This window comes from Anolis carolinensis, chromosome 2 (assembly GCF_035594765.1).
Source record: "Anolis carolinensis isolate JA03-04 chromosome 2, rAnoCar3.1.pri, whole genome shotgun sequence".
NCBI lineage: Eukaryota > Metazoa > Chordata > Lepidosauria > Squamata > Dactyloidae > Anolis > Anolis carolinensis.
Window position 1 is genome coordinate 75603164 of NC_085842.1, and position 24315 is coordinate 75627478.

Below are 24315 nucleotides of genomic sequence, written 5' to 3' on the forward strand. Positions count from 1 at the left end.
AGAAAACTCCTTGCTTTTCCTCTAGGGAAAAAGGTGGATGGCATTTAGGAGAAAGTTTCTATAGCTTACTACATTCTGAAATAACTAGGGACTTCATCTCATGAATGGGAAGGGGGGAAAGTGGAAAGAACCTTCTTACTGTGTTCCCTACTATCTTTTCCCGTCTTCTGTGATGGCCAGCCATCCCATGTTCTTCCCCCTTCTTCTCTCTGTCTTTTGTCATTTTAAGCCATTTGAAGTCAGCTGCTACTCAGTTCCTGAAGATAAACTTAGAGCCCCATTTCTATGCACTGCAAAAACAGAGTCCCCCTGGAAGCGCATGGAATTGAGCCCTGTTCATGGAGTGAAGTCATGTGTCTAAGATCTGTATTGGACTATGGAAGCCAAAAGGATATTACTGTCTTGTCAACATGTTTGACCCTCATTGTTTTAGGGCAGTAGCATTAAAATCCTTTTTAAATACTTTTATCCCTGAAATGTGTAAGAGGGATAAAGCTCATACAGCTCATTCTGTTTAGTGACTAGATCCCTTATTCCCAAGTATATTTCAAACTGGGAAAAGACAGAAAAACGGCAAGACCAAGAAATATCCAAAAAAACCTTTGCCAATTCATTTGAATAGCACTCTGGCAATATCAAGGAATGAATCATAACAGCAATTATGCAGATAAATTCAAGTAAGGTTTATAGTAGTTCTGTAGTTATTCAGTGATATGCCATTGCATGAAGCTATAGAGAGAAATGAACGGAATTTAAGTTCAGTCCAAAGTGTACTCCAAAGTACACTCCCAGAACTTAGATAACAAATTTGGCAACAGTAATTTAAGATGTTAAATTTTAAATGTCTTATTTAATTTTAAATTAAAATTTAACTATATACACGTCTTTTTCAACTCTACTGAAGACCTGAAGCTCATACAGTTGCAAACATGTTTAGTTTTATAAAAGTAATTTTAATCATATTTTAATTTTTTTTAACTTTTGTATCCATGACACAAATATTTAATTGTTTTTTATTTATTTTTTGTAATACACACACACACACATCATACAGTGTTCCCTCACTACTTCATGGTTCACTTTTTGATCCCTTGCTGTTTCGTGGTTTTTTTGTGGTTCAAGGCAGTCTCAGAATACCTTGGACCTTAATGCTATTGAATCAAAAGTGGTATTTATCTATCAAACCAACCAATTAAACAACATAAGGCAACTCATGGAGGACTAGGCCATGGCAGCACCTGCCTTTCACACATGCACTCTCACCCCGCCCCCTCTTCGGGGAAGGCTTCACTGGCCTGGGAATTGCAGGTTTACAGCCTTCTCTGCCAAATTGCTGCCCTACTTGGCGGATATTCACTTATTGCAGGTGATCCTGGAACGTAACCCCCGAGATAAGTGAGGGAACACACACACACACACACACATATACCAGTTGTGTCATATCATTATTAAGTGCCTTGATTCCTTATGGAGAAAAAGGCAGTATTAAAATTAAATAAATAAATACAAGAAGAAAGGGGTTCACACTAGATCTGACCATACCAAGACAGAATCCTACTCTGATAAATATTTGTACAAATTCATTCTTAGAATCAGGTATGTTTATGATAATATCACTTCTATGTATAATGATTATATATCATGAAATAACATCATTTCATGTGTAATAGCTCATTTTATGCTTCTAAATAACACAGTTTATATGATAGAAAGTTACTACCTATGAGATGTGGTATGGACATTGGGTTGTGGGAAATTAACACTGATCTATGTGGCACCATGAAATAACCAAATGAGATACTAAATAAAACAACAACAACAACAACAACAACAACAACAACAACAACAACAACAGATATCTTTTATTTACATGGCCATGTTTTGCTCACAGTAATAGTAGAAGTGGACTTTTCTCTAATAAACATGTTAACCTACAAAAACAATTTGCCACTGCCAAATCATCCAAGTGCTAGCCTAATACCGTCTTCATCTGCCCTTATTTTCTTTTACCAATCACAGAAAAATCACCATCCCAATTCATTTATATTTTGACTTTGGGAGAGAGGTTCGTACTGCATTTTAAACATATAAATTGTGTTGTTTATCAAAACCAATATATTACAGAACATGGGCATACATTAGAATTTTTTGAGTTTGAAGCCTTCCTAACATATCTAGGAACCAGAACTGAATGTGTGTATTTGGAAGAAAGATTTTGCATTTCGTACAAGTATCTAAGGCCAGATGTATCCATTCAATAGAATAAATCAGAATAAGTGGATACCTGGAGTACTAGGTTTGCAGGAATAGTACATTTTAATGACTTAACGATGGAGAGAGTGAAAGAAAAAGAACATTTGAAAGTAGAAAGCTAGCACATGATGAAAAGTGGTGGGTCAGGCTCTTTTTACTGATGTGTTAGTTTTTATTGTAGGAAATGTTTATGTTGGAAGAAAATAACATCTTCTAACTGCACTCTGGAATGATACTGTCCACTTCTGGATGTAAGAATTCCATCACCCAGTTCACGTATATGGGTGGACGATCAACCCTAAAAGTATGTAGAGCAATATTGTGTTCCTTCCAATAGCTGCCTATTTCTATAGCCAATTTTTCTGGTGGTGTATTTTAGCATTTATTCTATGCTTTTTTTCTTACTGCACAAGAACATATTGAAGAGATATCCCTCCCCGATCCACCTGACAACATGTGTACTTTCATATAGATATGCAGAGTGCTATAGAAATTGATCAACAGCCCCACTGTACCTCCCAACTTTTTTGGTCCGGCAAGGGCAATCCTCATAGGTCTTGTGTCATCCAAAATTTCACCTGCTTTTAAAACATTCTCTTTCTTCTTCCAGCTTTTACCCTCTTTTCATCAGCTGACCTCAGTTGCAGAGGCTCAGTTCAAAGTGCAAAAGTAGCTTGCACTCAAATCAGAATTGAAAAAAATGTGTGTCATTATAAAATCTGGTGTTATAAAACAGAACTAGGACTAGTAAACACACAGCCATGGTACAAAATGAGTCCTGTATACAATAGCAATGCCTTAAGCAGGATACTTTGATCCAAAGCAGCAAATATCTCCATGAATGTATCCTCCTTGGACACAGATGAAGCAGTCAGAAAACAGGTCCCAATAGTAGGTAAAGGTAAAGATTTTCCACTGACATTAAGTCTAGTTGTGTCCAACTCGGGGTTCATTTCTAAGCTGAAGAACCAGTGATGTCTGTAGACATCTCCAAGGTCATGTGGCCGGCATGACTGCCGGAGCAGTATCTATTGATCTACCCACATTTGCAATAGTATACTATTAATATATGGTTAGAAAGACAGAGAAGTCCCATTAATTTTAAAAATTATTTTATGCCTTTCTTATACATGAAGATTTGTCTTGTATTAAAAATTCATATTTGTTGCCTGCACCAAAACCAGTTTCCTGATGTATATTTTATTTTCCTACTGCAAAAATGTGTCCAGCTGGTTATTAAAATATTGCTTGATATATAGGATTTACAGCTCGTTGTAATAATGGAATCACATCTCTGCAGAGACCTGCATTCTGTTAGCTATACAATCAGTCCCTGGGTTTTGAACAAGATAGGTTTTGTAGGTTCGTTCTTATGCTGAATATGCATGTAAGTCAAAACAGATACATTTGTATGTATGTCAGGGTACATCTACTTACTTACTTACTTACTTACATCTACACTGGAGAATGAATGCAACTCGACATCACTTCAATTGCCATGGCTCAATGCTATGATATCCTGGGGGCTGTAGATTTACAAGGTCTTTAACCTACTCTGGCTAAAAATGCTACTGCCTCACCAACTATGCAACCCAAGATTGCATAGCATTGGGCCATGACAATTGAGGTGGTGTCAAATTTCAATAATTCTGCAGCGTAAATGCACCCTAGAAGGGTTAGGTAGCAAAGGAGACAGACGCGAACCCAAGGGAATGGGGTGGGGGAGCCTGTTCGTATGGAGTCATATGTAAGTCAGATGTTCATCACTGGGGAACTACCTTTATGGTAAACTGAAGTACTTCAGTTGTTTTACATTCTTAACTTTTCACATTGTAATAATTTGGGTATTAAGCTACTATAGCCTTTTCATGAAGAAAAGGAATATTTCTGAAAATATAAGATCTAAATGAAAAGTCATGTGATTTGGAGGAAGGGGATTTCTAATTTCCTGGGCAGCCTGCCATGACATTCACCAGGCTTCTCTCCTATCCTCCAGAACCAATTTTCAGATGACACATTGTGGGTTGAGAAGAGAAAAAATAAGCAGAAATTGTTCTGTTTCAAATACAGAAGGATTTTGCAAGCAGAATTTTGTTCCCAGGTTTGGTCATTGGACTATATGGTCTTTGTGGTCTCTTTCAACTCTATGATTCTAAGATATTTAAGGTTTAGAACATAAATTAAGAAAAAATTTCATGACACACCTTTTCCAGATAGCTGGAAGCAGAACACATAAATAGGTGTATCTACACCGTAGAATTAATATGGTTTTGACACCACTTTAACTGCTATGGCTCAATGCTATGAAATCATGGGAATTTTACTTTTACAAGGTCATTAGCCTTCTCTGCCAAAAAACACTGCTTCTTCACCAAACTACAAATTCCTGAATTGCTTTGCATTGAGCCATGGTATTTGAGGTGGTGTCAAACTGCATTCTTTATATAGTGTAGATGAGCTCTACAATATGCAGCAGGTTTAAAAGCCCTAAAATAAATGGTGAATAGGAGTCTTACAAGTGGCGATCTCTGCTATAGAAAAAATATTCGTACGGGCACCTTTGCTGATGTCTCACTGTTTCTCTTCTCATCTATGAAATGTCATTGAGTATGATGTTAATATGGCCACAATTAACTAAACACTCCCCCCCCCCAACTTGGTGCCATGTTGACCAGGCTGTTTGCTTTCTGAAAAATTAGTTCTTATCTAACATGAACTTAAATGTCTTATTTAAAAATAGATATAGTAAGTCACTTCATATTTTGACCCTGTTTTTCAGCACCGTGTCTTGCCAAGGGTTTCTCTCAGTTTAAATCAATACATCCAGAGCTGGGCCTCATGAACATTTCTATACACATACTTGATTTTTATGTGAAAGAACAGAGAAAAGGAGAAATTGTGAAGGAGAAAATCCAGTCTCTGAACACAAGGGAAGGCTTTGAGTCTTTTTTGGTTTTGTCCCTGTTCCCAGTTGAGACTGAGAATCCCACTAAGGACCTTGAAGAAATGGCAACACCTCCACTTCCTTTATCTGTCAAACAAATCCGATTAAATGGGCAGCTGGACAAAGGGGAATTAATTTGTATTCCTAAAAAGGACACAGAGGAAAGCACATAGATTGTCAACCACCTTTAAGGGGGAATAGCATGTGGGTCAACCAGCTCCTCCTGAGTAGTCTACTCTTGAGAACACCGAACTATCTGATAATTATCAATTCAATTCATCACCTTTACAGGCTTTACATCAAAGGTAATATATTTTAATACACTAAAATAGTAAACATTGCATATATAATACTTGAACCATTCTAATGATAATCTATATTCAACATGTCAGAACTTACTGTAGAAACATTCCACTGTACACTTTGCTTGGAACAAACTGTAATGTATAATAATGGGAACATGGTAACTGAAAGGCTGTGATTGATAAGAAAATAAGACTATATAAGGTTATCAAAATGCATATTACTTCAGTGATCTTTCTAGCATCTCAAACTATTTAATTAACTGAAAGTTTATTTGGTATAAGCATCAAAATGTTTATAAACATTTATCTTGGCCCCATATTCATGAAATAACCTGTAAAAATATACTGAAATAGTGAAATCCTAATTTTAAACATTTTACTTATTACTTGCTAAGGGTCCCACTATATATCAATTGCAAGTTTTATTTGCCTCTAATGTGACATGATGAGAGCTGTAATCTAACAACATCTGTGGATCTGGATTTGCACAAATGACTGCAACAAATGACCTTTGCACAAATGGGATATCTTGAATGTAACAAAATGGAGTGACTTGGAATGTGTCCATAGGATTTTAGTCTTAAAATCTTGGAGAAGAAGAAATATTGAACAGTGTGCATTTGCTATAAATCAGGGATGGGCTATATGGGCCCTCCAGATGCTTTGGACTGCAATGTCCATCATCAAACATAAGCAATGGTAATGTATATAGCATTGCAAACCACTGGCAATGTTAGTTCTAGTATGTTTTGAGTAATCAGCATTTTATTCTATTTTAGTCTATTTAGCATTTTATTCTATTTTTTTTAAAAAGATAAGAGTCACTTCCTTTCAAAATAGTATGAAATGATATGTAACTATTGTGCAAAAATAAATATAATAATTCCTCTTTCTTGCTAACTTTATATGTTTTTAATGCCTTTTGTATTGTATTGTTGATGTGATGGCACTGTGTTGCCAATTTGTAAGCCGCCCTGAGTCCCCCAGGGGAGAAGGGCGGGGTAGAAATACCGGAAATAAATAAATAAATTCATGCTCAGGAAAATTTACTGTTTTATAATTAAATGTAATAGACTGTCAAAGAAAGGTCACTTGTGTGTCTCTGGCTTTTAAATTTCTTTCCCTCAACACTACACCTGTTTAATAATAATCAAGTAGCCATATATTTTATGACTTTAGTTAATGTCAAGTAGCAAAAGATAGAATACCTATCTTTTAAAAAGCTATTACATCAGTTTCAACACATTTTTATTTAACACATCAATGAAGATAATACACAATTTGCCAGGGCAAAAGTATAATAATTAGGCACTTATTTTGAAAATCTGTTATAAAGCATTTTACATGAACTTAACTGGGAATAAGTTATATTGATGAACTTATTATCCTGTCTATATATTGGAAAGATATATACTAAAACTATAAAAATTGTGGAGCCCCGGTGGCAAAGTGCGTTAAAGCACTGAGCTGCAGACCGAAAGGTCCCAGGTTCAAGCCCTGGGAGCGGCGGGAGCGGCCGCTGTTAACTCCAGCTCCTGCCAACCTAGCAGTTCGAAAACATGCCAATGTGAGTAGATCAATAGCGGGAAGGTAACGGTGTTCCATGCAGTCATGCCGGCCACATGACCTTGGAGGTGTCTACGGACAACGCCGGCTCCTCGGCTTAGAAATGGAGATGAGCACCACACCCCAGGGTCAGACATGACTGGACTTAACGTCAGGGGAAACCTTTACCTTTATAAAAATTGTATAATAATTTGTATATGTGGCTCTGCTGAATGTATATCCCAACAGAGAGAAAAATACACAAAATGGTGTTTTTGAATGTGTACATGAATTGATTTCTTGGTCTTCACCGAGTTTTAACTAGATTATATGTAGAGTTGCCAGGTGAACTAAAGGACAGAACTCCTATGTCTTCAAGGGTTGTGTAGACGATGGAATTTCAACAAGCAACACTGCTAGAATTTCGTCTTCTATACAGCAACTAAAGGACAAGGAGCCCCTTCCCTCATTTTGTCTGGTAAGCCTAATGATGTGGCATTTAGTCAATCTTGATGTAATTAAAGTTATGTCTTTCAATATTATCAAATCAATACATCTTTAAATATTTGTCTTCCCCTTCATAGTCTGCTCTTTGTTTTTAAATGTTACTCAAATGAATTGGAATATATATATTAAAATTTAAGGAATCAATTTTAAATTTACCAGATGTGGCAATGATATTTATTTTTTAACAAAACTCAACATGCTGAATAAATTTGTAAAACTAATTTTGCACTAAAAGAATTAAATAGAGATTTAGGGCTTAAACCTAATTGTAAATCCTAACAGAAGTACAAGTGGTGACTTATCCAGCAATTGGTTCAGTGGGCCTACTGTCATAGAGATTAGTTGGATTTAAATACAGTTCATCTGTACAGCCCAACAATGGCAACATAAATAAAAATTCCATATCCTACATATAAATGTATGCCTTCTTAGCACCTGAAACAATTAAAGAAGAAAACAACAGTCATTTATAGATATTGCAAGTATACTTATCCAAATAAACTAGTAATTCCCGAATAAAAATATATATAAATAAAACACAATACACAGAATATCATAAAATAATCTTTCATCTAAATAATGGGAGTTTTTATTCTTCCACTTCCACACTTCAGAACCATTAAATCTGTTCCCAAAGGTTCTTCCTTTGGGGAATTTGGATGTTTGTGAGTTGCATGAAAAAGCTAAAATTTGTCTACAAATGGTGTCACTTCTGATTATAGATGGACAGAACTCAATATGTTTTCCCACATCAGGCAGTTCTACTAAATGTTGGAATTATCATATGTAGTCGCCCAGAAATACTGGACTCAAATATATATGATGTTGGAAGAAACTGTTAAGGTCAAAATCATGATGAAATCAGAGTTTTATCTGTTGGAAATGCTGGACAATCAATTAGAAAGGAAACATAGAAGATTACTACTATATAGAACAATTGCAGTGAGAATAATCTATGAACAGAGATGGAAAAAACCTGTCATCCGAATGCAAGAAGAATGGCTGATGAAGATTTGTGAACTAGCTGAGATGGACAAACTGATGACACTGATTATGGAGAGATCCTTGACCAACTTTAAGAAAGATTGGGACTGGTTTAGCATTTTTGCAACAAATTACAGTTATTGGGTTTATGAATGAGAGGCATGTTATTAAAAGTAGATGTGTGTTTATATAATATTATGTAAAGGGAGTAGGGAAACAAGGAGTAAATATCAACAGAGGTTTGTAGAATAGTTCTAGCAGTTGTGTACCTAATATGTGTTTATTAGTGTAGGTATGTTTTAGGTTAGAGTTATTCTTTTAGATGTAACTGTGTTAGATGTAGTAGTTTTAGCTTTATATATTATAAACATTTTCTTTTTGTATTGTTTTTGTTCTTTCTAATTTTCCTTTATTTCTCAATAAAATTATTATTATTATTATTGACAATAATAATAACAATAACAGTAATAATATTTTCCCCACATCTATATCTATGCTATTTAGGTAACCAGTATTTGTGCAACACATAGAGTGCTATATAAAGAATACATATTATTTTTGAACATTTGAAAACCTATGAAAGCCAGTGCTTGTTAACAAGAATTGTATTTAAAGAAAACATCAAAAGGACCAGATTATAACCATGTTATCATAATATCCTGTCAATTTCAATGAGAATAACAACTAAATCAAAGTATAATACTATGCATGTTTACACTAAAGAATACTCTACTGAATTTGGCAGAACTTGCTCCTATGAATAGCATGGGTGGGCAAGGTATAGCCCATAAGCTTCAGGAGGCTCTTGGGATCCTGAAATACAGCCCATGGGATCCTAGAAGTCCCTTGCCTCCCATTTTTTAAAATTTTCAAACTGATATAGAGGTGATTTGTGCCCTCAGATTGTCCAAAATCTCCCACAACTGCCTTCAAAGGCAACAGTGTTCTCCTCACCTCTCATAATAGACCAAAAAGACCCCCCGCAAAATGGCAGCCAGAAGTGACATCACATCACTTTGGTCACACTGAAATTGACTGCAGTGGCCTGCCAGATGGGTGTAGCAATGAGAAACAGCCCCTGCTGCATTTTCAGTTGTATAGCATTACAGTCTTAAATGTGCAAAGTAATGTAGTCCCTTAAATAACCCTAGCTTCCTGATGATACTGACAGCCTTGCTACTAATAACTTTGTTATCAAGTTATGTAGCTTAACTGTGTATACATGGGGGAATGTATTAAGGCACTATCAATATGACAACTGTTAATCTTTTCAGTCCCTTTAAACATATTCAATATATATATATATATATATATATATATATATATATATATATATATGCTTTTTTTAAGGGGGGGGGGTATTCTTTTTCTTCTCAACTTTATTTTTTTTCCTTCTTTTTCCTGTACCTTCCTTATGTCTCTTCACCTACTTTCCCCTTCCCACCTCTCTGCACTGTCCCCAACAATTTTGTTTTCCTCGCTTTCGCTGTATTTACACTTATAAACCAATAAAAATTAATTAAAAAACATATTCAAAATATAAAATTGCAATAAACATGCCTTAATAGGATGGAGTTGAATGCCCTTACATTCATTACAAGGGAAAGCATTTCTAATTCAATGTGACCTTTCATGTGTAGCAGCATTTAAGTTTGCTTTTGATTTCAAATGAAAAACAAATATATCATTTATCCATTTTTTTTTAAAAAAATTAAGGGACACTTTTTAATTCTACAGTAGAGTCTCACTTATCCAAGCCTCGCTTATCCAAGCTTCTGGATAATCCAAGCCATTTTTGCAGTCAATGTTTTCAATATTTTGGTGCTAAATTCGTAAATACAGTAATTGCAACATAACATTACTGCGTATTGAAGTACTTTTTCTGTCAATTTTGTTGTATAACATGATATTTTGGCGCTTAATTTGTAAAATCATAACCTAATTTGATGTTTAATAGGCTTTTCCTTAATCCCTCCTTATTATCCAAGATATTCGCTTATCCAAGCTTCTGCCGGCCCGTTTAGCTTGGATAAGTGAGACTCTACTGTAATTTGAATTTGAATGCAGGCTACAGAAAAATTATAAATCAAGAATGCCTTGGACATCAGGTTTTATAAGCAAGTGTCCAGAATTTAGGTGACTTTTAATTTATTTTAAAATATTATTTTAGCAGCAACGTTGCTCGACTAACTAAAAATATGATGCAGTTTTTTGCTAGCTTTTCTTGACAAATTTAGTGAAGACAAATTTCACTGAAGAGAACATTTAAGACAGTTCAGACATTTTCCTTTAAAATGTACTGATTTAGGTTGTAATCTATCAGCTAAGAAAAGCTTAAATGGCTGAACATTTGCATGTATGTCTTCTTCAGAGTATTTAAAAGATTATATAATATAATAAGAGTGCACCTTGTCTGCAATCATTAGATCACTACAGTGCCACAAGACATTATTATCTCATCTTTGGTCTTCCTAAACCATGTTTGCAAGTGACCTTGTCTTTCCAAAAGGAATTTTGTCACAATAATGATTTTTCCCCTTTCCATTCTCCATTTAGTCATTTCCACTTTAAGACATGTCTACCAAATTAACAATAATTAAACATGCCTTCGATATTAACCATTCAGGAAAGATAATCAGTGATAGGCCACTAAGGCACAGTTATAGTACTGCCATTGGAATTTGCCTAAAATTCAGAAAGCCTATTCTAAATTCCAAACCCATCATTTGCATTGAAGTTGCATTTTCAGGTTGTGGGATAGATACATTTTGAAAAATCTAGTAACTGAAAGTGGGTAAAGTGGGGATTCTTTGAGAGAAAATCAAATAAATACGTCAATTAGGTGTTCACTCGACATTTTAAGAGGTATTTTAGACTGTATGATATAAAATGTTATGGCAATAAAACATTAGTTATTGAGTGGCTTGTACAAAAAGTTTGTTTTTTCCAGTGATTTACATGTAAGGACCTGTGTATCCAACACAGTAACATCATATAGAACTAAATATGTATCCAGTGCTTCTCTCTCTCTTATTTTGGAGAAGTACAACATATAACAAATTGAACAGCCTTATATCGAATATCTATATATTTATCAAGCAAAGATAATCTTAATAATTCAACTTCATATAAAACATTGTGCCAATATATCATGCCACTGATCGCTTCAAAAATATGAAATTGTTAAACCGGATTGTTTGCCTAAGGTAAAATGAATATGAACTCCACTCTCTTCTCTAGAAAACTGTGTATGATAGCTGTATCACTCATGTACCAGCTGTCAATGCAATCCTATGCATGTCTATTCAGTCATAAGCCTCATCAAATTCCATGGGACTTACTGCTAGACAAGTGTATACAGGAAAACATCATCAAATTGTAGTTTCTAGATTACTAGATTACTGAACCAAAGAACATCATAGAAATCTTAACAAAACTGTTAACAATTCTGTTCCAGTAATCGTGTCTTCAGTTGCATCTTTGTTTATAATCATTATTCACCTTGGCAGTTGCGCAGTCATATGATCAAATTAATAATAGTGACATTTTAATTAACTTTAACTCTTACTATTCTTATCTTCATCACCATCACTATTATTGTCACTGTCAATATCAGTCGGCCATCACAATCACTAAAAGAGTGTCACAAAACATAGTCAATAATTTTGAGGAAATGATTGAACTTTAGTCAGCAAAGTATTATACTTTGCTGACTAACCCAAGGAATAACAAGACCGGACACAAGAAACGTTTGTTGTCAAATAGCCTTTTCTTACTTATTCACCTTACAGAAAACTTTTATTGCCAGAATAGGTTGACAGTCCAGAACTGCTTTGGACAGCTTCCACTGGACTTGTGCTTTCCGTCTGCATTTCAGGTTGTCATCTCACTTTAGTGAAATGCTTCAACACAAGCCCCCATGAACTAAAATAAACTGATGGCGCAGAAACGTTTGGGTTACAGAACCTCACAACATAACCAAAGCGACTCTTTACTATGTGTCTATTCCAATGTACGGTGTCTCAGATATATACTTCATCCAACATCATTGTAAATAACAACCTTAAGTAATCATGGTACACATAGAATGCTGCAATTGTTCATGTTAAAAACTGCCGTATTGAAGAGCGGGATACATAATGGCACAACATTAATTATAACTGAAAAATTCAGCAAAACAGTTTCTGTGACCACTGCCTGCAGGAGGGGAGTTGTAGCACTGCCCCCTCATAATTTTTATGCCCCTCCTTTCAGCACGTTCAAATTGCAACATTTACAATAATTTCTTCATCAAGCACATTTGAGTAGATGAATGACTGATCACCATCTGTTTTGCTAAAACTACAGCAAAAGGCTCACGAAACATAAAAAATAAAAGGTATTTGAAAGAAACTGGAGAATGGCAAAAGCCAAATCAGTACCAACACTATGCAAACACATGAGCCTTTATGGAGTAAGAAAGAAACAACCAAAAATTGGGGGGGAATCATCGGAAAAATGGGGGACAGCAGGAAAAATTATGTTGTTTTGGAGCCAATGAATTATTTCTGTTGTACAAGTCATAGTGTCATTTCTCTTTGTATTCCAGGACAATCAAATTTTTCCATTCCAGGATAATCCAGAATGCGGCCATTATTTTAATATGGGAATGCCAAAGGAGTGTGTCAACAGCTCCAGTACACTCTAAACTTTGCAAGCTCACACAATATTCAAGAAAGACACATTTTAGTAAAAATTCTCTTGGTTTTTTGTGCTGTATTGTGCTGATTGAATTCTATATCCTCAGCACCAAATACGTTACTTTGTAGTAAGTATTACAGGTTTTACTTTCTTACTCCCAAGTAAAAATGTTTCAGATGCCTGCCCAAATTATTATAAAAATTAATCACACCCTTTTCCTGAACGATATTTATATATATCCAAAAGAAAACCAGTAATTTTTTTTATCCCACTAATAATTCAATACTCTCTCAACACTGCTCAAGCAGCTTCCAATTTGTATTTATTTAAAATGATTTCTCGGCATTCATAATACTCTGTTTTGATTAAGGTTTTTAAATTCTCTGAAAGCTATATATCTCTATCTATGTTGAAGATCATGCTACAATTACTCATTTAGGGACCACTGTGCCTTCTATTCTTAGATGTATGTGTGTACAGTATGTATATATATATATATATATATATATATATATATATATATATACATATACATACACACACACACACACACACACACACACATTGGATTCAGCTTTTTCCTTGAAATTTAGACCCATAGGACAGACAGTCCCTCCAAGGAAAGTGAAATCTTAAAGAGATGGGGCATATACTTCAGAACCCATTATTGTCCTATTTTGATGATCAATGAAGTGGAAGAATGTGATGACATCATTCTCTTTGAGGTTAGCAATTCATTGCTTCTGGCTATCAAAAGCCACCCAATAAAATGAAAAGAACACAGTGGGGAAAAGGTTATGTTCCAATTAATGTTATGATAAAGATTTCTTTTATTTTCTTATTCAAAGCTTTGAAGGATGTGTCATGGTCTATTTCAACATTTTTCAAATTCTTTCTCTAAGCATATTTTAAAATCAGAGGCATTGGCTGTGTATTTCAATTAATTCCAAAGGCAATTGATACAAACAGCAAATGATTCATATATCTCAGTCTAAGCAACTGAAACTATTTTGTCTATAATCCCACACATACTGTTTGTAAACCTCAGAGTTTAATAGGATTTAAAAACCCGACTGGGTTTAGGATCATATTTGCATTTATAAGAACTTTATCCTATACATTAATCTAATAATATAGTATAGCACAAACACAATCTGTTTAAAGTTAAGTACTTTATAGTCCTTACACTTACTATGGATAAAATATGGTTACGTTAAAACTCTTAAACTGAAATAAATAGAATTTCAGAATGATCTGCGTGGATCGTTTTGTTTGTTCGTTTGAAAATAGGCATCTAATGTCTTATAAAGGAGCTCAAATTATATATCCTTTCAATTATTCCTGAAACCAGAATAGTCTAGAATATATTTTCCCTTAAAAAAAAGATTTGTACGTGGAAAAGAAGTTTGCCTTGCTTTAACTGGTAGCTATTTCTGAACATCATAAATTGCACAGATTATATGCCCGCAATCTATTCCTGACCTGGTTTCCTTTAAAGTTCACTCACTCCAGTTGAGGATATTTAAATATATTCCAGTGCAGCAGAACAAAGAAAATAAGTAAGCAGACGTTATTACTAGTAAATACAATAAAAAACTAGTTAATGTATTATAAAATTGCTCTTTTATCAATCTAAATCTTAATTGAGTATCAGACATCACATATATTAATTTGAAACATCTCAATTCTTTACAGATGTTATTTTTTAAAAATTGGCAAAATTATATGTAATTATTTGTAAATTGCTGCTGGTTAGGAAACGTGTGTTCAAGGTGGAAATTTTAAAGAAAATGCCAATTTTTGTATTCTTCCTAGAACCTCTGCTTTGTTAATATATGTATAAATAGGGTTTCCCCCCTATAGATTATGCGCTATTTCATCTACAAACAGCGTATGTTCTGAATGGCTACTCATAAGTAAGTCCAACTGAATTCAGTTAAATGCATTCCAAAATACATGGGCAGAAGCATTATACTTCCATATACCGCAGTTGGCATAGGAATCCAAATTGCCTATTTTAATTAGACATCACAAATAAGCAAATAAAGCTAAGATGCAGCTTCTGTTCATACAATACCACCCACAGATGAGGGCTGTATATATTTTAAATTCATAACACTCAGTATTCTTATTTAATATTATCTGAACATTTTATTTATTCTGCAACATTGGCATCATCCATGAAGAAGTCTCGCAGCATGAATGAACAAATCACACACCACTTTGTTTGCAACTGCAAGGTGTCATTCATCGCTGTTTTGGTTGTAATTTCTGACTCATCACACAAAATGTTTAACATTCTTAGTATCCTACTTCAAAACAATTGGGCTGTGAGTAATGGCATTTCCATTGACTTCTCATCTCCTTCCCCCATCTCAGATTTAAACAGAAGTAACAGCATGCATTAAAATGAAGATGGGAAGGTGTCTAAATCATTGCTGGCTGTTAGAATGATTTACTGGCGGCTAGGCTTAGTTGATCTCTTTAGCATACCATTCTAGTACCAATTTTATGGTTTGCATAACACTGCCATTTTACTAATACACCATTCCAGACTGTCTACTTTGAGAGAATTGAAAGATTTCAAGTAACAGATTTTTAAAAACAAAAAACAAAAAAAACAAACATGTTTTATTTAGTAACATTCAGTGTGATCCTTGACTTGTTTACTGGGAAGTACATCCTAATGAGTTCTATTAGTTCCAAATAAATGTGGTGATCCATAAGTCCAATTTACAAGTCAAACAAACAAAAGATCTCTGTTTTTTCTGGGATGGGGGGTTGTGTGGACATAGTTCTGTCTACAGTGGACATCTTTCCATCTCCAAGTGAGCCCTCCACAGGTAAACTGAGGTTAGGCTAGAGTTCAGCACCTGAAAGAAATCTGCCTCTGGGGAGAACAGGGAACAGAAATGTCTCCTCTGCTGACATTAGGCAAAGGCTTGTTCAGTGACCTTCATTACCAAAGCTCTTGGCTTTGGAGCATCTCGAGCATTTTGTGGGGCTATTGATGTCATTGTGCTGGGAAGGCGACATGACAGAGGGCAAACAGAGGAGAAAATAGAAAGTGACCAGCGAACAGCGCTGAGAAGAGACCAGGCTTTGTGTACAGCTGGTAACACATTCTTCCCCCCACTTGTGCCTGGAAATGGGCAAACAACACAGAGCAAACAATCGTCTTTAACACAACGAAGCAACATCTGAATCAAGATCTCCCTTCTAGAGTTAAGCCAAGGCATTTCCCTCAGGACTGAGATCGGATGGAGTGCAAGGGCCAATGTGGAGTAGGTTTCTCTTGCCTCTGGTTATCAATATCACTTTCTTCTCCGTCTCCACAGGACACAACGACTTTGCAAAAGGCTCTAGGTCTTTTCAAAATACCGATGCAAATCAACGGGTTGGTATTCAGTTGACTTGTCCTCCCTCCCTCCCTCCCTCCCGCCAAAAAACAAACCCAAACCAAAACAACAACAACCCTATCCCCAGTCGCTTCTGTGCTCCAATATATTACACAACACCCAGGGAAGCCAGCGTGAAGTCTTTCTCCCAAGGTGGATGCTGGGCAGTGGGCACCCAAGTTGGACTGTCTCAAAGAGTTGGAGGGAAAGCGGCGGGAAGGGAGGCAGGGAGGCAGGCAGGCAGGCGGGCGGGCGGGCGGGCGGGCAGCGCCACAGGTAGCAGAGGCAGCAGGCGTCCCGGGGCTGAGGGAGAGGCGCAACCTTCCCTGCGCGCTTTGCCTTACCTGTCCGCCCCTTCCAGGGCTCCGGCGCCCACCTGGCCCTCCAGGAGGAAAAAGAAGGAGGAGAGGGAGAAGGAGAAGAGCGGCTCCGTCGCCGGCTTCCCAGCATTGCCGCCTCTCCGCTCCGCTCCGCCCCCCCTCCCCCTCCCCCTCCCCCGCCCTGGGCAGGCACCGAGGGGGCGCGCGCCTCTTGGCCTCCGTCAGGAAGGGAGCGGGAGGCAGCCCGCCAATGGGGCCACACCGAACAGGAGCCCCTTCGCAAGCAGAATGGCAGCGAAGGAGGAGGAGGAGGAAGGAGAAGAGGAGGCGCGTTTGGCCTGGGAGGATGCTCCCGTCGAGCCCCTGGTGCCCCTTGGCTGCAAGAGCCCCGCTTGCCCTGGCAGCGCCCTCCCCTTCCCCAAGCCCACTCGGACTTCGCCAGGCTGCAAAGCCCTCGCCCTTGGCGCCCTCCCTCCCCGGCCCACGCGCCCCTCTCCGGGCTCCTTCCCCGCTCTCTCCGCCCCGACCGACCGACCTGCTGCTGCTGCTCCTGCTGCTGCCGGGGTCCAAGGCAAGCGCTCCTTGCCGCCGCCGCCCCGCGCGCTCCTTCGCTTCTTTTCCCTCCTCGCGCCGGATTCGTGCTCCTTGACAGCTCGCCGCCCGCCCGCCCGCCCGCTGCTCACTCCCCCGCGACTCCCGGCTCTGGCCCCTTCGCCTCTCTCCCTGGGATCCACGCGGCGGCGGCGGCGGCGGCGGCGGCGCGCAGGACGAGTGGTGGCGAGCGCCCCGCCTCCCCCGCCCCCCCCCCCCCGCCGAGACCCACACCTGGCCCGGTGGCCCCGGATGCCCCTGGAAGCCCCGCCGCCCGCCACAGGCCCCTCCGCCCACGGGGCCCACCCGAGTGCAGGCGGCGCCAGGCGGAGGAAAGAGTCTGGAGCCTCCAGAGCCACGGGCCCTCTTGGAGGGGGGAGGGGAAGCCCCCAAAGGCGCCTCCAAGGAACCTCCCCGCCTCCTCTTTGGGGGAGAGGGACACCTTGGTCACGATAGGGCAGGCACGGGCAAACCTCGACCCTCCAGGTGTTTTGGACTTCAACGCCCACCTTTCCTAGTATCCTCCCCCTCCTCTTGTAAAGCAGGCTTGGGCAAACTTGGGCCCTCCAGGCGCTTTGGCTATTAGGAATAGTGGGAGTTGAAGTCCAAAACACCTGGAGGGCCCAAGTTTGCCCAAGCCTGTTCTGAAGTCAAACAGGGGAAACAGTGCCCACTGAGCACCTACAGGACTCCCCAAGGCCCAAGCAGGTTGATTGGCAGGCAGCTCTGGCCCTGTGGAGCAGGGAGGGGGAGCACCTCTCCAATGGTCTCACCTCCATTGACCCCTGGCAACAGGACCCCTGGGTTGAAGAGGCAGCTGTCGAAAGCAACTACCACCTATGACAGCATCCAGAGGGAATGCGCTCCCTGAGCTTGGCTTACACAGATGGATCACATTGGATAAAACCTGGGTTGGCAGATGGGGGCTGTAAATTATTTGAGCTTTATTCACCAGAGTTGTCTTTACAGCACCAGCAGGTGAGATCTGGGGAGAAGGGAAGTCCTTCTGTCCTCTCCACCTCTCTTCAGATTTATATATTTAAACCCAGTAGACTGTGAGAAGGGGTAGCTGGTGATAGCTTGACTGTCTGCTTTACCTGCCAGCCCCTTGCACCATATCCTATCCTTGTCTCTAAGGTTATGTTGGAGTTTCCTTGGCTTGTCGTCCTGGGGGAATTCAACCTCCATGTTGGTCTTGCTCAAATCCTCACACCCTTCAGGACAATCATGGGTCTAACTCAGATGTGGGCAAACTCCGGCCCTCCAGCCTGTAGGCTGTTAGGAATTCTGGGAATTGAAGTCCAAAACACCTGGAGGGCCGAAGTTTGCCCATGCCTGGTATAAGTCTATCCCAAATGGTATTTGGCCCCATTCATGATGCAGTGCACATTCTATATTGTATGTGATGATTCTCTTCTTAGTGTGGGGACAGCTCATTGCCTGGTATGTTTTAGACCTACTGGCATGTAGAGTTTCTGCAGGGATAGTACACCAATTAAGGGGGTTGAGGCTCTGTTTGAGTTGTGGAAAGAGAAAATAACCAGGCCAGCAGACCCAGTTGCTCCCAGTTTCCATTCCCTTAAATGGAAACAAACTTACTTGAGAGCTACTTTCATCATACTTTCATCTCATTCCACTAGGTTGGAATCATAGGAGGCTTTAATATGTGATGGTGTTGACAGCAAAATATTATTAGCTCCAGTGGTCAGGTGCCTGTGACATCTAAGTTTATGGAAAAATGAACAAAGATCCAACAACAGTTTACTGTGAATGTGTTTCTTGTCCATTCTGATTTGGATATCATAATGAATCCTATGGATGAAATTTGGTCCCTGATTTTCCAACAATAATGGATACTTTTCAATTCATGCATCCCATTCATGTGAAGGTGTGGGGTTCATCATGTGTGCCTTGGATCCTCACCATTCTTAGCTTTTAAAAGCAGGAGAAGTGTCTTCCTGAGTAAAAGTAGCAATAAACAAACACTTCTTTGTTACAACATAACTTGGGAAAGTTTCTGCCATGCCGAAATAAGTAGTTGTAAGACTTCAGATGAGTAAACACACACCATACTGTATGTTTTAAAATTTATACATACATCCAGAAGCACTGTTGAATTTTAATATCTACCAGGGTTGAATTTTAACCATAAGATTAGATGCTAGCTGTCATTTTTCTAGAAGATAAGCAATAATCTCTATAATCATCTTTATTCCATATTCATACACAAGCACATTTAAAAATGAGAAATAACAATGCAGTCATCTCTGTTTACTAAAAATGAGTCCCAGAATTTCAAGTGCAAAAGTGTGTGCATTTAACTTGGAGTAAAATCCATATGAATTTGCATAAGAGTGTACTCCATGCCTTATAATTCCCCGACTAATTTTTTCTTTAATGTGGTTACTTATAAGGATTTTTTAAATTACAACTTTTTTTAAAAAAAGCAATAGTAATACTCAAACATCACAATGATGATGATGATGATGATACCATCTTTTATTGCCTCAACAAATAAAGGACCAGACAACATGTAGGTTTAATTTGCTTGTCAAAGTAGCTATACAAATGGGACTATAATAATAATAATAATAATAATAATAATAATAATAATAATAATAATAATAATACTTTATTTATACCCCACCACCATCTCCCCAACGGGGACTCGGGGCGGCTTACATGGGGCCATGCTCAAAACAATACAATATAAACAGCATATAAAAAAACAACACATCACAACACAATAAGCAATACAATAAATAATAATATCCATTACAAAATAAATCAAGGAAACAATGAAAAACAAGGGCAGACCACATGAACATTAAGTTAAAACTCGGGGTGAGAGAGGCATAAGAATAAAAAACCACAGCAAACAGGGTCATAAGGAAGTGGGGTAATCTGGAGGATAGATATTAGAGGGAGCAACGAAAAAGAAATATGAAATCGTTACTCTCCAAAAGCACAACGGAAGAGCCATGTTTTCAAGTTTTTCTTGAAGGCTGCTAATGTGGGGGCTTGCCTAATCTCAATGGGCAGTGAGTTCCACAATCGGGGGGTCACAGTAGAAAAGGCCCTCTCCCTTGGCAGTACAAGGGCATTCTATTGTCAGAAACATGCCCTTCACAAATAAAAACCAGGACACATGGACAAAGTGTGGTCAAGATAGCAAAAAAGAATGAAAAAGAACGCCCAAGTTAGACTACAGCAGTTTGCTTTTTCCTAAGCTTACTGGGAAGATTCTGGCAACGGCTCTTCTTTTCCCCTCTTGTGTTGACATGAACAACTGAAAATGTGGAATGACATAAGATTAATTGGAATTGTACATGCCCAATTGGGATAGGTGGAAGATATGCAAGAGGAGTCAACTGCCATCATTATGATCAGTACGACTGATATGCACAACGTGCATGCCAACCCAATTGATCAACATGATGGCCATTAAGGAACACATCTGAAGTAAATTTCAATGTGTGGCCAGGATATAATCCAAAACTGTAGCATTTAAATAGTTTTGGCTGGGATTATTTAAGTCTTTAAAGGTTAAAAGCACGTTGAAGTTACCCCTCTGACAGTTGATATAAGCATCCTTGCTCCCAAAATGGAAGGTAGGGAACACTATTGCATAAAATAAAATAAAAACAAAGAATAGAAAATCCTTTTGTTTTATGGCATTCAGTTACCAACACTTAAGACATACCTGCATTTTCCTGATGATGCTGATGTAGAAATGGCTGTACCCATGAATCCAACATTTAATAACTATGACCTTGCAGCATTTAATCATTTTTGAAATTCACACAACACTAATGTTGGCAACATTATATTGTAAATTGGCAATATAGTTAGGAATGAAGTGATACATGTCTTGTTTAGCCATATGCTCATTTTAATTTTTTTATTTTCATGCCAAAGTGATACAAGGAAGGAAATCAATAAGAGAGATTTTTTTTTTCACTGACAGTTTTGTTACATTGAAGATATGTGTTATCTGAGTGAGCAGTCTAAAATAGGCTGCCATTTGGAGGCCTGGAGGGGGAAAAAGACAGTCACTGCATTAAGTGTAAAGCAAATATTAATACTTGCTCAGATAGGTGTTGGCACAGTTGATGCAATTACATTCACACCAGCTTTAATAACGTTCAATACAGTTGGCTGCAAAATCAGGATTTTAATATGGTTATCAACAACACTGGCACGGATATTCCCAGAATCTCGCTTCTAGAATCATCATAGACTAGTGTAGTCCATCAGGAACAAGACTTTTAGCCTGCTTTTACTTTGACTGTTTTAGGCTTTGCTAATCAAACACAAGCAACATAAGGCTAGAAACAACTAAGTGATCACTGGAAGCAGGCCAATTGTCATTGATCCCATTCCAGAGTTCAAAGGACTATGTTTATATATCCAGATAATAAAGCACGTATCATAGGTTTGTATATCATGTACTGTACTATATGACAATGAAATTCTTCTGAACCTGACAAGAGGCTGCATAGCCACCTTTCAGGAATACTTTGTGTGTTTCTCCCTGGCTGGGGGTTGAACTTTGTGGTCTCTTCCAGCTCTATGATTTTATAAAATACTGACAGGCAATGATTTAGATCCAGATTTTTATGATACACTTGGGAGCCCTTACGTGAACTTTTAAGTGGAGTTCCTGCTACGGAAAATTATAAGGGACATTTTCAAACTCAAGCAACACCGTCCCATTATTCCAGATAATTCCCTATTCTCCTGAAGCAGATTTAGGGTAAGCAATTGCAGTAGCAGGGAAATCATGAAAATCATTGTTTTCCAATTCAGCTAACAAAAAATCTCTGCTGGACCAAATTCTAAGACACCAAATTCTAAGACACTTGAGTTATCCTTTAGTAAGCCCACAATATGTTCTTAGAGTGGATACTCTGAAGTCAATATCATTTATCTTTAGGTGTGAATGTGTGGCTGCCAGAATTGTTCAAGATCTGATAAAAATGACATAACTATTAATGGGTTTTAATTGGTTTTAAGGATTTTAATTGTTTATTTTTAATACTGTTCATGTTTAATTCAATTTTAATGTTTTTATATTGTTAGGTTTTAATTGTCTTGTATTGGCTTTATTGTGAGCTGCTTTGAGTCTCTTTTTTAGAGAGTAAAAGTGGGATATAAAGAACAACAAGAAGAATGCTCCTTCATCCTTCCCATGTATTCCTTAGAGAATGATACTAAACTGCCTCCTGTCAGTCAGTAAGGTACAAAAGAACATGTATGGCTTCTCACAGAATTGAAACCTGATATGGTAATACCTTGTTTTGCAGTATTCCCTCTCAGTACCTTAAAATGAGTAAGAAAAAGCTACCCAAACATTTGATAGAAGATTCAAAAACCTCCCTTAAGCTCCAAGATTTATTCCTCTGAAAATGAGACACTAAGTTCTGAAGGAATCCATACTAAATAAATTTCAGTTATACTAATAAAAGATTATTTGGGAATTCTGTGTACCCCATATGTGTTTTGTGATTCTGGAAACGTTGGGCATATATGTGCCAATGTTTTTAGAGTTTTCGGTGTTTCTTTCTTGCTGTCTGAACATGTTTTACAAACTGTTTTCTAGTTGCTTTGGGGAAGGATTGATTTTAGTAAATATGCAATTTCTTCATCTTTTCTTCCAGCAGCAGAACTGTTCTATGCTGTAACAAAGAAGACACTTTCAAATGTGCATTATGGGATGTGGGGAGTTAAGTTATATTTATTCAGAATCAGTTTACTTTTCTTTCTCAGGTGTTCATCAAACCGTTTTCTGCTTTCCTTCAAAAGGTTTAAATTCTTCTCCATTTTTTATATCAAAGAAAACCAGATGATCATGATTGAAACTTTATTTGTGTTCTTGCTATTCTTTGTGTGCGTGTTCACTGTGTAGGCTAAATACACCTGCCCTTTTCGACAGAAAAAGAAATTATTGATTTGAATTAAGTGGATTTTCTTTAAGTTTATTTGTGTAGAGTTAATTGAGACACTCAATCCATTATCTTTTTTTTTAAGGAAAAATATATTAAGTTAACTTTGTTTTTCAGTAATCATAGTTGTATTACTATTCCCCTATATTTCAGTGTATGCACATTTCCTTTTCTTCTGAGGCTTCTTTGCTCCTATGAACTTTGGCTAAGTTTTTTTAAGGCAAGTAGTAAAGGGTCTTTTACATTAACCAAGCAGGCTTTTGCATGGAACCATAAAAACAGATCAATCTCCTATTCAAGCATAAGTAAAATGAAATAGTTGACCTGATAATAATAATAATAATAATAATAATAATAATAATAATAATCCCCCCCATCAGGTGCCGCCTTGTCGTTGGTGGGGGGGCTTAACTGCTTCTATGATGTTGAGAGCTGTGCTGGCGGTAGTGTAAACTATCAGCAGGTTCAACCAAGCCAGAGTGGTCTCAACTGAGAAGTAGAACTAAGTGCACCCAACCCATTTAAATATGGTAAAACAAACTCTAAAGAAGTCTATACTGGCTTGGTTGTCACCCAGGATAATAAGGACCGCGGTGAGTGCTACTCCTGGGCACCCGTTGACAAGTGGGCTACAGGAACCAGGATCCATTGCTGAGCAACCAGGGCATGGGCCTGTAGGGCAACTGGAAGCAGAACAACTACAGAAGCGGCAGAAATTCTCAATGCCACAGAGCTGAACTGTCATGAATCGCTATTACAGATCAGAACCACAAAATCGTGGATATCAAAAACGGATGTACCAGCTATGGAAGCTTGAATATTCAGATTCAGCTGTAACTGAAC

At 37.9% G+C, this 24315-nt stretch overlaps 1 protein-coding gene across 3 annotated transcripts in view; it reads right to left on the reverse strand.

Moving 5' to 3' along the window:
- slc6a1 (solute carrier family 6 member 1) overlaps positions 1-17612 on the reverse strand; it is a 118975-nt gene extending 101363 nt beyond the window's left edge. Inside the window, exon 1 of one of the 3 annotated variants that reach the window (XM_062969994.1) lies at positions 17472-17612. The gene's annotated coding sequence lies outside the window, so the exon portion shown is untranslated. Of the gene's footprint in view, positions 1-16960; positions 17105-17471 lie in introns of those variants that run through there. The other 2 variants (XM_003217668.4, XM_062969995.1) reach the window with 2 other exon arrangements.
- Positions 17613-24315: the final 6703 nt, after the last annotated feature.